We start from the raw sequence: 13,396 nt of genomic DNA, 5'->3' as shown, positions 1-13,396 counted from the left end.
AGTTTCACTTAAACTTAAGGGTGATGCAAAAAAAAATAGGCTAACTGTTAAGTGTTGCTTAAGGGTTTCTTTAGGTGAAACGTTTACCGTTTAACGTTTTGATAATTTACTCAAAATGTAAAATTTTGAGTAAACTATCAATTTGAGTTTCTGTCTCATCTGGTCCTTCTCTTTCATATTTGGTTTTCTTCTTTGTTTTCCTTATATTAACAAATATAGTGTCTATGGCAACAACAGAATTTTATAATGGCAAAACCTGGATCGCTGTCGTGAAAAACTTAAAACTTAACTTTCCCTTACCTAAGAGAACAGTTTAAGGGATTATATGCAACACCCGTAAGTCATTCCCTTGGGTAAGGGGAAATCACGCCTTGAGTCTCATACTTAAGGGAAAAACTCAAGGTGCTTTATGCAACCTGGTCCTGCTGCTAACGTCTTGGTGCCAGATAACAGAGGACACCTGCAGGGCTCTTGTAAAGCCCATGCCTTGGCGGGTCGGTGCTGTTTTGGCAGCACATGGAGGACCAACATAACGGTCATAATGTTTTGGCTCATCATTGTACACGTGTTCACTACCGTTCAAAAGTTTGGGGTCAGTAATATATATTTTTTTTGTGAAAGAAATTTATACTTTTATTAAGCAAGGATGCATAAAATGAATTAAAAATGGCAGTAAAGACATTTATAACGTTAAAAAAAATTGTTTTTGCAGCAGCAGAAAGGCATTTCTGTAAACTGGTCAGAAACTCTCTTACACTGGTCCTGGTCCAGGTCCAGAGGGCCATCCTTTTTGTTCTAATAAGTGTTTATAACTTCATGGAGCTGCTGGTGTTCCCTGTGTGGGTGTTCCTGGCTACATATAGTTTCTGCTTCCCCTGTTGCTGTCTAGCAAGTTTTTTTTTCACACCGACAAATGATGCATTTCACCTCTAATGCTCTCAGACAGCAGAACGGCTCACGTTCAGTCATTAAGCGGTCGTTCCTCTGTAGAGTAGAGTACAGGAAGACAGCAAGGCTGAGTTATCACAGGAGTTTAGCCACAGATGGGAAAGAGTGAACTTTCTGTGCCCTTATCTTGTACCAGAATATGTAATGTAGACATAACTGTCTGTCAGCATCGATTAATCTGTAGTGTCAACAGGCCAACCAAACTGTGTCACAGGGGCAAAACTGTGGAGGAAATCAATACATCCGAACACATTCTCTACAGAATGTAAAATCTCATACCGAGAAAGAAAAGAACATGGCAATTAAAAACAGACAGAAGGAATGAGATTAGAGAAGGAGGTAAGAAAGGAGATGGTGCTAATGACGGTCATTCAAACAGCAGGAAACGGTTTCCTCCATCACAGGATGCAGTAGAAACAAATCTGTTCCTCTCTCTGATACCGCATGGTTTCGAGCAAAAGCGTACATCCACCATCTTTTACTTTTAAAGGCAAAATGTATAGATTCTGCATGTTTAAAAACATCTATAATCTTCAGTGTAAAAGATAAAATATGGGATATTATGTGCCAGAAGAGGCACATAATCATTTTTTTGGTATACTTTTTAAATTGAGAGTGGATGTGACTCCATGCTGATCTGTCCAGAGTCCAGACATCATGCTTCACTGATCTTGATTTATGTCTTAAGACGGATTATCGTCTACATTTACCATCATGGCATATGTATGAATTAGTCTATCAATACTAATCTCAAACATTCATTACCATGGTGCAAAATTGTTTTTGCTAAAACATGTTAACTAAAGGGAAAAAAACATAAATTGCAGATTAATAAATAAATAAATAAAATATATTTAAAAAAAGAATGAAAACAGGAATGTATATATTATTGTACTGTATATATATATTATACTGATATATAAATGATAAATACAATAAAAATGTATTATAATAATATAATTATTCTGTCAAAGCCATGATAACACAAATCAACTAAAGGCCTCTAGACCTCAAGATATCATAGATACTAAGGGTACATGAGGTTTAAAAGGGTTATGGCACGGGATTTTTATTTTAATAATTAAATATGTACCTTATCATTTTAATAAAGTTTTTTGTACAAAAAATAAATAAATAAATATGTGGAAAAACAATTATTTTCCAACTTCATTCTATGTCTGAAATGGTCCGTTTTTAAGGGGCGGCTCCTTCAAGGCTTGTCCGTAAATGGCCACAGTTATGATTGGCTAAAGTCATTCCATAGGAAACAATATCATCATTTACAGACAAAGCGTTATGAAATAATTTACTGACGGTTTGTCAATACAGCTGACTGCCTTATCTTACAACAAAAGTTTCTTTGCAAGCTCTCATTACATCGTGTCTCGTTTACAAAAAAAATGCTTAAAAAGACCCACATAATCCTCCGACACGATCCGGACTTAAAACAAACCATCCACTTTGTTTCCAACGCTGGGATCCTTCTGAAGTCTGTACAGACAAGCAAACGAGCTGTTTTAACTAGACCCGTCAAAGCAAATGTTCTTTCATTCTTTCATTAGTCCTGTTAACAGACTGCAGTGTGTGGAGAATGAACCCGCTATACTGTATCCAGTGTGACAGCGTCAGTGATTATAATTGCTTCTATTTTCTTTTGACGCAACGCAATGCTAACATCCAGTGTTGGCAAATGTCAGCAGTTAAGCGAGTGAATGCCAGTGGGCATGGCCTATGGTGTGATGATGTATCATTTTTCGTTGAAGACTTGCTCTGGAGGCACGCATATGGAAATGTATTTGCCCGTGTGACTTCACAGGTCACCCAATATCAGAACGAGCTATTTTTCAAGCTTGATTAAATAAATGCTTTGTTTATAATGAGGACGTTTTAAGCTATGAAACATGCAGGATGTTGTACAAAAACTTCTTATATGTCAAAATATCAAGGCATATTTGTTTTCTCATGTCATGACCCCTTTAAACAGATTCTCTCTCTCACACACAAACAAATAGACTGTCACTTATCAGCAATCAGTGCTGCTCATGAGGCATTTTTCAGGCTGAGTCTCAAGGCTGAATCTAGAAACCTCCTGCTTCCTCTCTCAGGCACCTGCGTAAATTCACAATCAGCACACCATTCCCAGCTGCAAAAGAGCCTTGATTATGTAGAGAAGGTTCCCTGATTACAGTGGAAGAATATGTTCGCTACGATTACTCAGGGTACGTCGATCAAATCACTCGATACACTGCCCTACAACACAGGGCATTCACAGGGTATTCAGCCAGTTACAATGCTATTTGCAGTGCGTGAGTAGGTACCATTACCATTTAAAATTTCATAATTTTGCAAAGGAAACAACTATACATCAATATATCAATAGAGCCCTACATGAAGTTTGGCTAAAATAAATTTCATTTCAAAAGTTACAGGCATCTTTATTAGTAACAATTAAAAATACATATACAGTGCTATGCATACGTTTAGACACCCATGCTAAAGTTGACTAAAAAGAGGAATAAAAAAATCATCTTTTGGAAATTGAACTTAATGCCTTAATTAAAAAAATTAGGAAAAATCCAACCTTTAAGGACACCAATTTTCTTTGTGAATGAATAATGTATAAAATACAGGGTGCATAAGTTTGGACACCCCTATGTTAAATTCCCATAGAGGCAGGCAGATTTTTACCTCTCAAAGTTACCTCTCAAGAGTGAAGAGCATTACGTGAAACACAATAAATCTCATATGCCATTGGTCAGACAAGAAACTCAAATTCCATTGTTTTAAAAAGACCCCAGAGATATTGTGTTTTTACCTTTCAGGGGGAATCAATCTGCAAATGGCTTACTTATAATTGTTTCTACATATTAATTTCACTATTTGTATTGAGATCTCACTATTAGTACAGAAATACAACTGCAACAAACACATATGGATACACACACACACATTCAGCAATGTGAACAGCTCAGTGGGTCAGCATTAGGAGATGCTGTGCTGCCCTTCAGGAATGTTATATAACACACACAGCCAGGGACCACAATCTTCTATTTTTACACGAGATCGGAGAAGGGCCGCCTCAACAGACATCTCCAGCGTACACACACACACACACACCTCTATCTGAAACCATGTTATTGTCTATCCTGTTATTGCCCAGGATAGACAATAACATGATTTCAAAAAGTCCAACAACACTATGGGCCAAATATATTAAATGGTAAATTAGCATGAGAGCGAAACATCAAAAAAAGCACAGATGGGAGTGGAAAGTTCTTCTTGCGCGTGATCTACTGACGACGCTCAAATTAAAGAACACAGACGGATCATTTCCATGACCAACGCAATCTACCAAGAGCAGCACAAATAAGCATCTGGTTTAAGACATGATTTTTTTTGGGCGGTAAATTGATGAGTGCAAACCTTAGCAAATCACCTTGCATGATTCATTTGAATACTCTCCTTCCATAAATTTTGCGTCTGAAGGGGAAACTCCAACAAATGCATATGCAATAAGGTCAGTTGCAAAGATAACTGTGTCCATGCTTTTTCAGCACAGATTTTTCACTGCATGTCTTTAGTAAATCCTGAAAGCAGTTTTTTTTTTTAACACCAAAAAGAGGGTTTGTGCTGGCACAAGCTGTTAGTAAATCTGGCCCTATATAAGTAATGATGTCAACTGAATTATGAATATTTCCACACTGATCATTAGATTGCATTAGATTCACCTTTACTGTCAATGTGCAGAGTAGGGCTGTGTCAGCGAGCGTGACAATCGCACCACCGCGATGGCAGGATATCAGCGGCAGTGGTATGCAGTTTTACGTGGATATTGGGACACAAGTTAAGTACAAAGCTTTGTTTTCCAAAGAAATTAATATTAAGCCATATGTGGGCTTTGTATTTGTTCTTGCGATCTGGCTATATAAAGTCATGTGAAAAAGAAAATACACCCTTTTGAATTCTATGGTTTTAAGTATCAGGACATAATAGTAAAAAACCTCTGGTCCTTGATAGCTCTTAAATTTTGGTAAATACAACCTCAAATGAACAGTAACACATGACATATTACACTGTGTCAAGGTTTATTTAACAAAAACTAGGCCAAAATGGAGAAGCCATGTATGACAAACTGTACACCCTTACTGCTCCCATTGGAATTAAGAGGGTAAGTAGCAGTCAGGGACTTCTAATCAAATGCCTTTGATTAATTGATCATCAGTGACCAACTCTATAAATGCAGAAGTTTTGGCAGTTTGCTGGCCTAGAGCATTCAGGTGTGTGTTAACACAAAGCCAACGAGAAAATACATCAGAAATTATCTTAGAGAAGCAATTGTTGCTGCCTATCAATTCTAAGAAGGGTTACAAGGCCATTTCCAAACATTCTGAAGTCCATCATTCTACAGTGAGGAAGATTATTCACAAGTGGAAAACTATCAAGACCATTGGCAATCTTCCCCAGGAGTGGACGTCCCAGCAAAATCACCACAAGGTAAAACCGTGTACTGCTATGAGAAACTGCAAAAAACCCAAGAGCTACATCTCAGACTCTACAGGCCTCAGCTCAGCTGCTATGTTAAATGTTAAAGTTCATGGCAGTAACATTAGAAAAAGACTGAACAAGTATGGCTTGATTGGAAGGGTTGCACGGAGAAAGCCTCTTCTCTCTATAAAGAACATGGCAGCACAGTTTAAGTTTGCAAAGTTGCATCAGAAAAAACCCAAGACTTCTGGAACAATGTCCTTTAGACAGACGAGACAAAAGTGGAGATGTCTGACCATAATGCACAGCATCATTTGTTTTGCAGCCACAGGATCTGGGCACCTTACAGTCATTGAGTCGCCCATGAACTCTAATCAGTATTCTACAGTCAAATGTGAAGCCATCTGTCCGACAGAAAAAGCTTGGTCGAAATTGTCTCAGAAATTGCACAATCTGAATGAACGGGTGACAAGAAACCACCCAATGCATTATTGTAGTAACGGATCTAGTATTCTGATCTAATATAATATACACAGAGATGTCTGATTTAAAGAGAGTTTTTTTGGAAAGATAACATTTATTTAAAATAATTATTGTCAGATAGAGAGAGGGTTGTGCATGTACATTATCTGCGTCTGCACAGCATCTCTCTAATAATAATAATGAAGCTGCAAGTTTAAATGCATCAAAAACAGATACATCACCACTTTGCTGTAGCTTTTTAGCTTTTCAGTATGTTTCTGTGTTTCTGAATGTTTATGTGTGCACGCAACTTGATCTCCGATCTCTTGTGTGTGTGTGTGTGTGTGTGCGTTTCAATGACTGCCTGGTTCATTTGACTAGTAACAGCCAGATTGTGTCTTCATATTCAAATTAAATTTGTTTTAAAATATATATATATATATATATATATATATATATTTTAAATGTAAGTTTAATCATTTGACAAAAAAAGATGACATTTAAGGTAAAAAAAAATAAAAGCCCATGGAATTCAATTTAAGGAAGCAAATATCTCCTAGCCTGGTTCTACCAGACTCTCGTACATTTCATTTGTACAGAGAGTCTGGCCTCTCTCCATTGACAAGCGTTAACTTCCTTGTAGGCGGGTATTCTGTTGAAGTTTAAAACTATTGGATCTGCCCAGAGTCATTCTGGATCTGCCATAACCAATCGCTAACCTTTGGTCGTGACCCTACAACTCAAACTAACGCACAACATCAACGTCATTGTTCTCAGCCACTCCCTCTGTTCGCTGATTGGGCCGCCGGAGAACTTGGCCGGAGAAAACCAAAGAATACACCACAATCCCAGACGTAGTACTGAAGGGAAATAAAATTGAGCGGAAGTATGCAGGAGGGCAGAGCCTGGCTAAATATCTCCCCATAATGAGAAAATAAAAAATTTTGTCAGAAGGTCATCCGAAATTTTTGGCTGTGCTCCTAAAAAAATGTAAGTGTAGAAACTGCAAGAGTTGAAAACAGTTTAAGGAAGCGCCTGACAGCAATATCTATGATTGCATTAATCAGCTCTACTGTGACATAATTAGCTGACATGCCGTGTTAACTTGTCAACAGGAGGTGAATTGTGTCCTGACACATTTGAATTGATAAACCTCCATTCGTAATGTGATCTGTTAACAACACAACTAAGTAACTGCACTAAAGGGTCACCAAACATACACAGTGTCTCCAAGACATCCAAGGCATCTCCAAGACAATTCAGCAGATCAAACGGACACACACTTAGAAAACTTTGTCCTTCATAAGAAGCCCATCACCATCAAAGCGATCAAACAAACCTACCATAAAGCAATCTCATGACAGCATCTGTTGGAGAGATCCAGCATGCACACTTGCTTTATCACGAGTTACTCAGTGCACTCAAGAGAAGTCATGCATGAGCGCTCAAGGAATGCTGTCAGGGAAGATTCCGGTTTCCCTTTATTATGCACCAAAGCCTGCAGGACACACACACAGACAAGCTCAGCACTTACCATACATTGCTCTTGATGTCAGTGAAGAGGCTCTCTCTTCTCAATCCTTCCCTGCAGCGTCTTAGATGCAGCCACAGAGAGATTTTTGGAGACACTCAATCTACACGCTCATACACATGAGGTCTGGCTGCTTTGACGTCTGAAATTGATGCGATGCAAAACGGGAGCATTCAGACATGCTAATGGACAGTGATGGAGAAAGCTATGATGCTGCTGGGATGACCTTGGCTATTGCACCCGCCTGCACATACAGGTCTCAAAAGAATAAAGCTCATTTTACATGCACGAGTGTACACCTTCTGCTCGCCAATCACCACTCAAAGAAGGAGGAGCCAGAGAGAGAGAGAGAGGGAGAGAGAGGAGGAGAGTGGGTTGTGCTCATTCATTCTCACCAGAAGCTCCTCCCACATCCTCAACATCTCTCTCTCTCTCTCTCTGGTTGTGTTCAGAAGCGAATACTAGTGTACTGCTTACAGTACAGTGGACAGTATATATCACTGATTCTTATACATGAAACTTAAAAAAAAGAAACACTGACATATAATTATGTCCTTTTTAAGAAACATTACAATGTCCTGAAAGAAAAAGCAGCTATTTATTATCAATATTGACAGATAATAATGAAAATACTGAATTTATTTATGTATACTAAAAACAACATACACTACCATTCCAAAGTTTGGGGTCTGTAAGATTACATACATTATATTTTTGAAAGATGTCTCTCATGCTCACCAATGCTGCATTTATTTGATCAAAAATACAGTATAGTAATATTGAGAAAATTTATTACAATTTAACTGTTTTCTTTTTTAATATATTTTGAGAATAAATCCTAAAATGTATTTATATTCATTTATTCCTTGTTCTGACGTTGGAAGGGGATTTTATTATAATATTACCGCCCCTTAATCTGCACGTTTCCATCCACGGCACCGCCATTTGGTTTTCACAAGCGACAACAGTGTAACCAGTTCTAACACAATGACAAAAGTTTGAGCAAAGCATGCAAACTGTTGTGTTGTTGGCTGCACAGACAAGCACAGAACACTATATGACCAAACAATCTCACAGCTGTCTTATAAAGACCTCAGGGAACTGTGGGGCGGGGAAAAGCAGCTCATTTGCATTTAAAGGGACACACACAAAAACGGCACGTTTTTGCTCACACCTAAAAAGGGATAACTTTAATAAATGATCAGGGGGGTATTTTGAGCTGAAGTTTCACAGACACATTCTGGGGATATATATTACATCTTGTGAAAAGGGGCATAATATGTCACCTTTAATTAAATGTATAAATAAATAGAAAATGTTATACTTTACACACCTGTTGCAGCCAATTCAGCCATTTTAAGTGTGAATGGCTGTCACATAGCAGTGGTCAAAAAAGATTTTTCCATCAGTTCCTCCTCCTAAACTCAGAGATATTGATTCAGACAGGAATTAAATTGAACCCCTCCAAACTCTGGAGTTTGTCTAAAAACACTAGTTAATTCAGCCTGGAAATTTCTTCAGGGACATCAGGAAAAAAACACTAACATTTCCGAATCAGATGGCAATTAAATCACAGACTACCACCTGTAAATGCTGAAATTACTTTACGTCCCCCTGGGAAATAATTACCGCAGGAACAGGGCTTTAGAGCAGTATGTTAGTGTGCTATTCCAACCATAGCCTTTCTCTCTCTCAAACTGCATGGTTTTCCTCCTGCAGTTCATCACTCTCCTCCTACACACTCTCTCCTCCTCTCACATGTGTGTGCTGTGGAAAACATGCTACACACAAACACCACCGCTAATGTGTAGGCTTTCACAAATGCTAAAAATTCTGCTGGCAGTGGCACTAGATTGCCTTCGAGTTATGCAACTACAATGACAGACATCTTATCTGAAACACTTTTACAAGCACATGTATGGTGTGATTGTATCTATTCTAAACAAGAGCAAAACTAGACTATATCCAGTGTCATAATTGTTAACTAAAACAAAACTATTAATACAGCTTTTGTTCAAGATTAAATATTAAAAATATTAGATGAAAAACTTGAAAGAATCTTTGTCTTTGCAATTAAAAAAACAAGTTACTAAAATGACTAAAAACTGAAATAAAAATAAATTACAGCTAAACTGAATTATTTCAAAAACTAATAAAAAACACTAAAACAAAATTACTGACACTAAAATGAGAATAAAAACTGAAAATACAAAAATAAAAGATATTTTAAAATATGAATAAACAGATCAATAATATATAAATCAACACTGCTAGACTACAATAGTAATCAAAGGTCTTTTTGAATGTCAAAGCAAATCTGATGCAAATGTCAAATTTAGGCAAATGTACAAAAAAAAAAAAGAGAAAAAGAAGAAAATATTTATTTGACACCAGTTGTTTTAGATCTGGAGCAATTATGAATGCACACATTTTTAGTGACATTTACACAGGAATTTGTCTTGGCCAATTAGCAACTAAATGTGCTTCATTAAAACCAACCAGAGCGCAGATGCCAAATGTCATAGATGAGTGTTTCCAAGACGACGCAACAAATAAATCTGTCACAATTGCAGCCTCCAGGTATCTCCGCACTTGCAAGAAATAGGGGTGCTTTAGACTTTGGTTAGTAAACAACCATATCGCAGCCACCCAGAATACCCTAGCAACCATCTAGCAATGACCCAGAACAACTTAGCAACTGCATAGCAACACCTGGCAACCATCCACACCAATCTTGTGCCATTGCATTGCACGTTTTGCATTGGCAGACAACATTCTTACACTTTGTACTTGTCTTTTCACCTTAAAACATAGGCCTACATTTACTTTAAAAGATTTAATCAATCAAGCAGTGGCGTCTTGTCAGGTAAAAATGGGAGGACGATTTAATGTTAATAAAGTTGCAAGTTATTCTTGAGTGTTTGTTTCAGAAATGCAATCTCACCACGGCAACACCAAAAAAATATTACTTAAGTCAGAATCACCATTGCTCTTCCCCGAATATCCCAAATCTGCTGGTAAAATTGGTAAAAAAAATTACGGTAAAACTGTGCTATGGTGAGGGGAAGGGAAGGCAAAATCCATAGCCGGACACTTTTGCCTCTGTTGGTTAAAAAAAGTGCAAATCACCATTGAGTCTTTCACTTTCAGTGGTTAGAGTGTTGAGAAAAAAAAGAAAATCACAAAAGGAGGATTCAGCCATCCTTGGCCTTGGTATATAAACCAATCATTGTAGAGACGTAAATTAGCCTACATGATATTAGTTTGAACTACTACCACTGATAATGTACCAACTACCTTAATTATAGAGAGCAGAGATATTGAATATTTGATCGCCAACACATTTACCAAGCTACCATACAACAGGAGCTACAAATTCAATCAATCGGCTGCACTTAACTGCTAAACGTGTTCTTTTAACAGGACAGAAGGATAGATTTTTGCTTCAAGTGATAGGTTAGGTTAGTGAAACTATATTGTTGTGCTGTACATGTGTAATTTTCTTTAAATTTTCTTTCTAAAAGTGATTTTTTTTTTTAACTCAGACCTCTACAATTTAGTGTGCCTCCATTTTAAAACCCACCAGCTGACACTGCAATTAAAGGATAGTTCAACCTGAAAATCATTTACTCACCCTCAAGTTGTTCCAAACCTGAATGAGTTTATTTCTTCAACTGAACACAAAACAAGATATTTTGAAGAATATGGGTAACCAAAAAGTTGATGGACCCCATTGACTTCCATAGTATTTTTTTCCCCCTTAATATGAAGTAATTGGGGCCCATCAACTGTTTGGTTACACATATTCTTCAAAATATCGTATTTTGTGTTCAACAGAAGAAAGAAACTTTCAGATACAGTTTTGGACCAACTTGAGAGTAAGTAAATGATGAGAGAATATTTATATTTTTGGGTGAACTATCCCTTTAAGTATCCCAAAATTCTCAAGCCATATGTAATTAAATGTGAAATGACATCACTTCAGAGTTGCTCCATGAGCACAATGGCATTCCACTGAGCAAATCTGATTCTGTGAGAAGAATACATCAGTATCCTAGCAGAGACAGGACCTCTTACCACGGCTCGGGCGGTGATCCAGCAGGGTACGGCAGTCCAGTGCCAACCTCCGGGTGGCAACAGGTTCCGGGACAGCCATGGGCATAAGAATATCAGCTCACAAACAACTCTTAAAGTCACAAAAATATTTATTTAGATAACCTCTTGGTTATCTATATAAACTAACAAATAAAAAATATAAGAGAGCAGCCTGTTGTCTTGCAACTCACATTATCCTCTAATGTCCTAAAGTACAGACTGCAGAAAGTTAACTAACTTGTTGATCCAATACTCAGAAAGCCAAATCAACCGAAATAGAAACTCTCTGAAAAGCTCCCACGAAACACTTCTGAAATAATATTATTAAATCCTTCAAAATCTTGATTTTTACAACAACAACAACAACAACAACAACAACAACAAAAAAACAAGCAAGCAAACTAAATCCTCTGGTTCTTGCGCGTTCTCAGATCTCTCTTTTTAAAGTCAATCACTGGGTTTTTGCAGGGTGTTCAGCTCACGACATCCCTTCAGCTCTGGGCAGATTCCTGTGCCTTGTCTCACTTGCCTTCTCACTGACAGCGTCTCCTCGGTCCGACAAACTCCCACACTCTCTTTCTCTCTGGAGTTTATTGAGACAATGACGGAGGAGGAATAGTGGAACTCATTGTGTCAGTGAGATGTTTATTAATGAGAGAGAGAGAGAGAGAGAGAGAGAGAGAGAGAGAGAGAGAGAGAGAGAGAGAGAGAGAGAGAGAGAGAGAGAGAGAGAGAGAGAGAGAGAGAGAGAGAGAGAGAGAGAGAGAGAGAGAGAGAGAGAGAGAGAGAGAGAGAGAGAGAGAGAGAGAGAGAGAGAGAGAGAGAGAGAGAGAGAGAGAGAGAGAGAGAGAGAGAGAGAGAGAAATGCAAACTTGCCAAATCCAAGGTCTGTCCTAACAAACATGACTACAAGAAGTAAGCCCAAAAGAAAAGAAACCTTCCAGAAACAAACCTCCAGAGTCTTCTGCAGAATGGAAATGACTATAATTGACAAATGTTTCCAGTTAGTAGTGCAGTACTCTCAAAATCTGAACCAAAGTTTGCAGATTCCATAAAATTGCAGTGACATTTGTAAATTTAGTCAAAACTTTGTTGGCTCACACTGAAGTCACTTTCAAACCATGCAGCTTTCTGGCTTTCTGTTGGTCATCATCACCTCAATTTGTATGACCAACTTAAGCTAAATCTGCATGTGGAACTTTTTCAGCCAAATGTGAAACATAAACATGGATCAATTATTCAACATAAGATCAATGAGATGTGAAACTAAATACTGAATAGAGGGTGGGGTTTTACTTTAGCGCTCGCTCATGGCAGATTGATTGATAAATATATTCAGAAAAACAGAAAGATATTCATCCCAAGCCGTCAAATTGATGTCATCAGAGAAGGAAAGCCATTCCAGAGCGGAAGCAAATTTTCAGATTTTGATTCAAAATTACCATGACAAACAATTTTTTCTTGTGTATTAATTTGCACAGATTAATTGATCACCACAAGCCTAGTAATGTGCACTAACAAAGTAAATAGGGTCCATTTTGTTTTCAAGACCATTTTAAAGATCTTCTAAAACTTAAAAGGACAGTTTCTTTGAAAAAATGATGTGGTGTTTATGAATGGACAATCCTCATTTCTGGGAAACTGGCCATAAATGCTTCCACCAGACACACTAAATGATGTGGACAATTAAACACAATAGTATTACATACTCTGAATGCCAAACAGCTAATTAAAATCCTTTAAAATAACTCTTAAATAAAGATGCTGTTATACCTGCAATACTCAAACAGCACAGCCAAATTCAACCAAACCAAATATTCACCTAAGTCTAAACTGTTGTAACCAGTTTCCAATTAGGTTATAGTAACTATAAAT

General features: G+C 37.5%; 1 protein-coding gene across 2 annotated transcripts in view; it reads right to left on the bottom strand.

The window, feature by feature from the left end:
* Positions 1 to 13,396, bottom strand: part of efr3bb (EFR3 homolog Bb) — a 54,576-nt gene that overhangs the window by 40,276 nt on the left and 904 nt on the right. The window lies entirely within an intron of this gene.

Source organism: Scardinius erythrophthalmus (assembly GCF_964197995.2).
Source record: "Scardinius erythrophthalmus genome assembly, chromosome: 11".
Taxonomy (NCBI): Eukaryota; Metazoa; Chordata; class Actinopteri; order Cypriniformes; family Leuciscidae; genus Scardinius; species Scardinius erythrophthalmus.
Note: the sequence above shows the minus strand (reverse complement) of the source record. Positions and strands in the feature narration are given on the sequence as shown.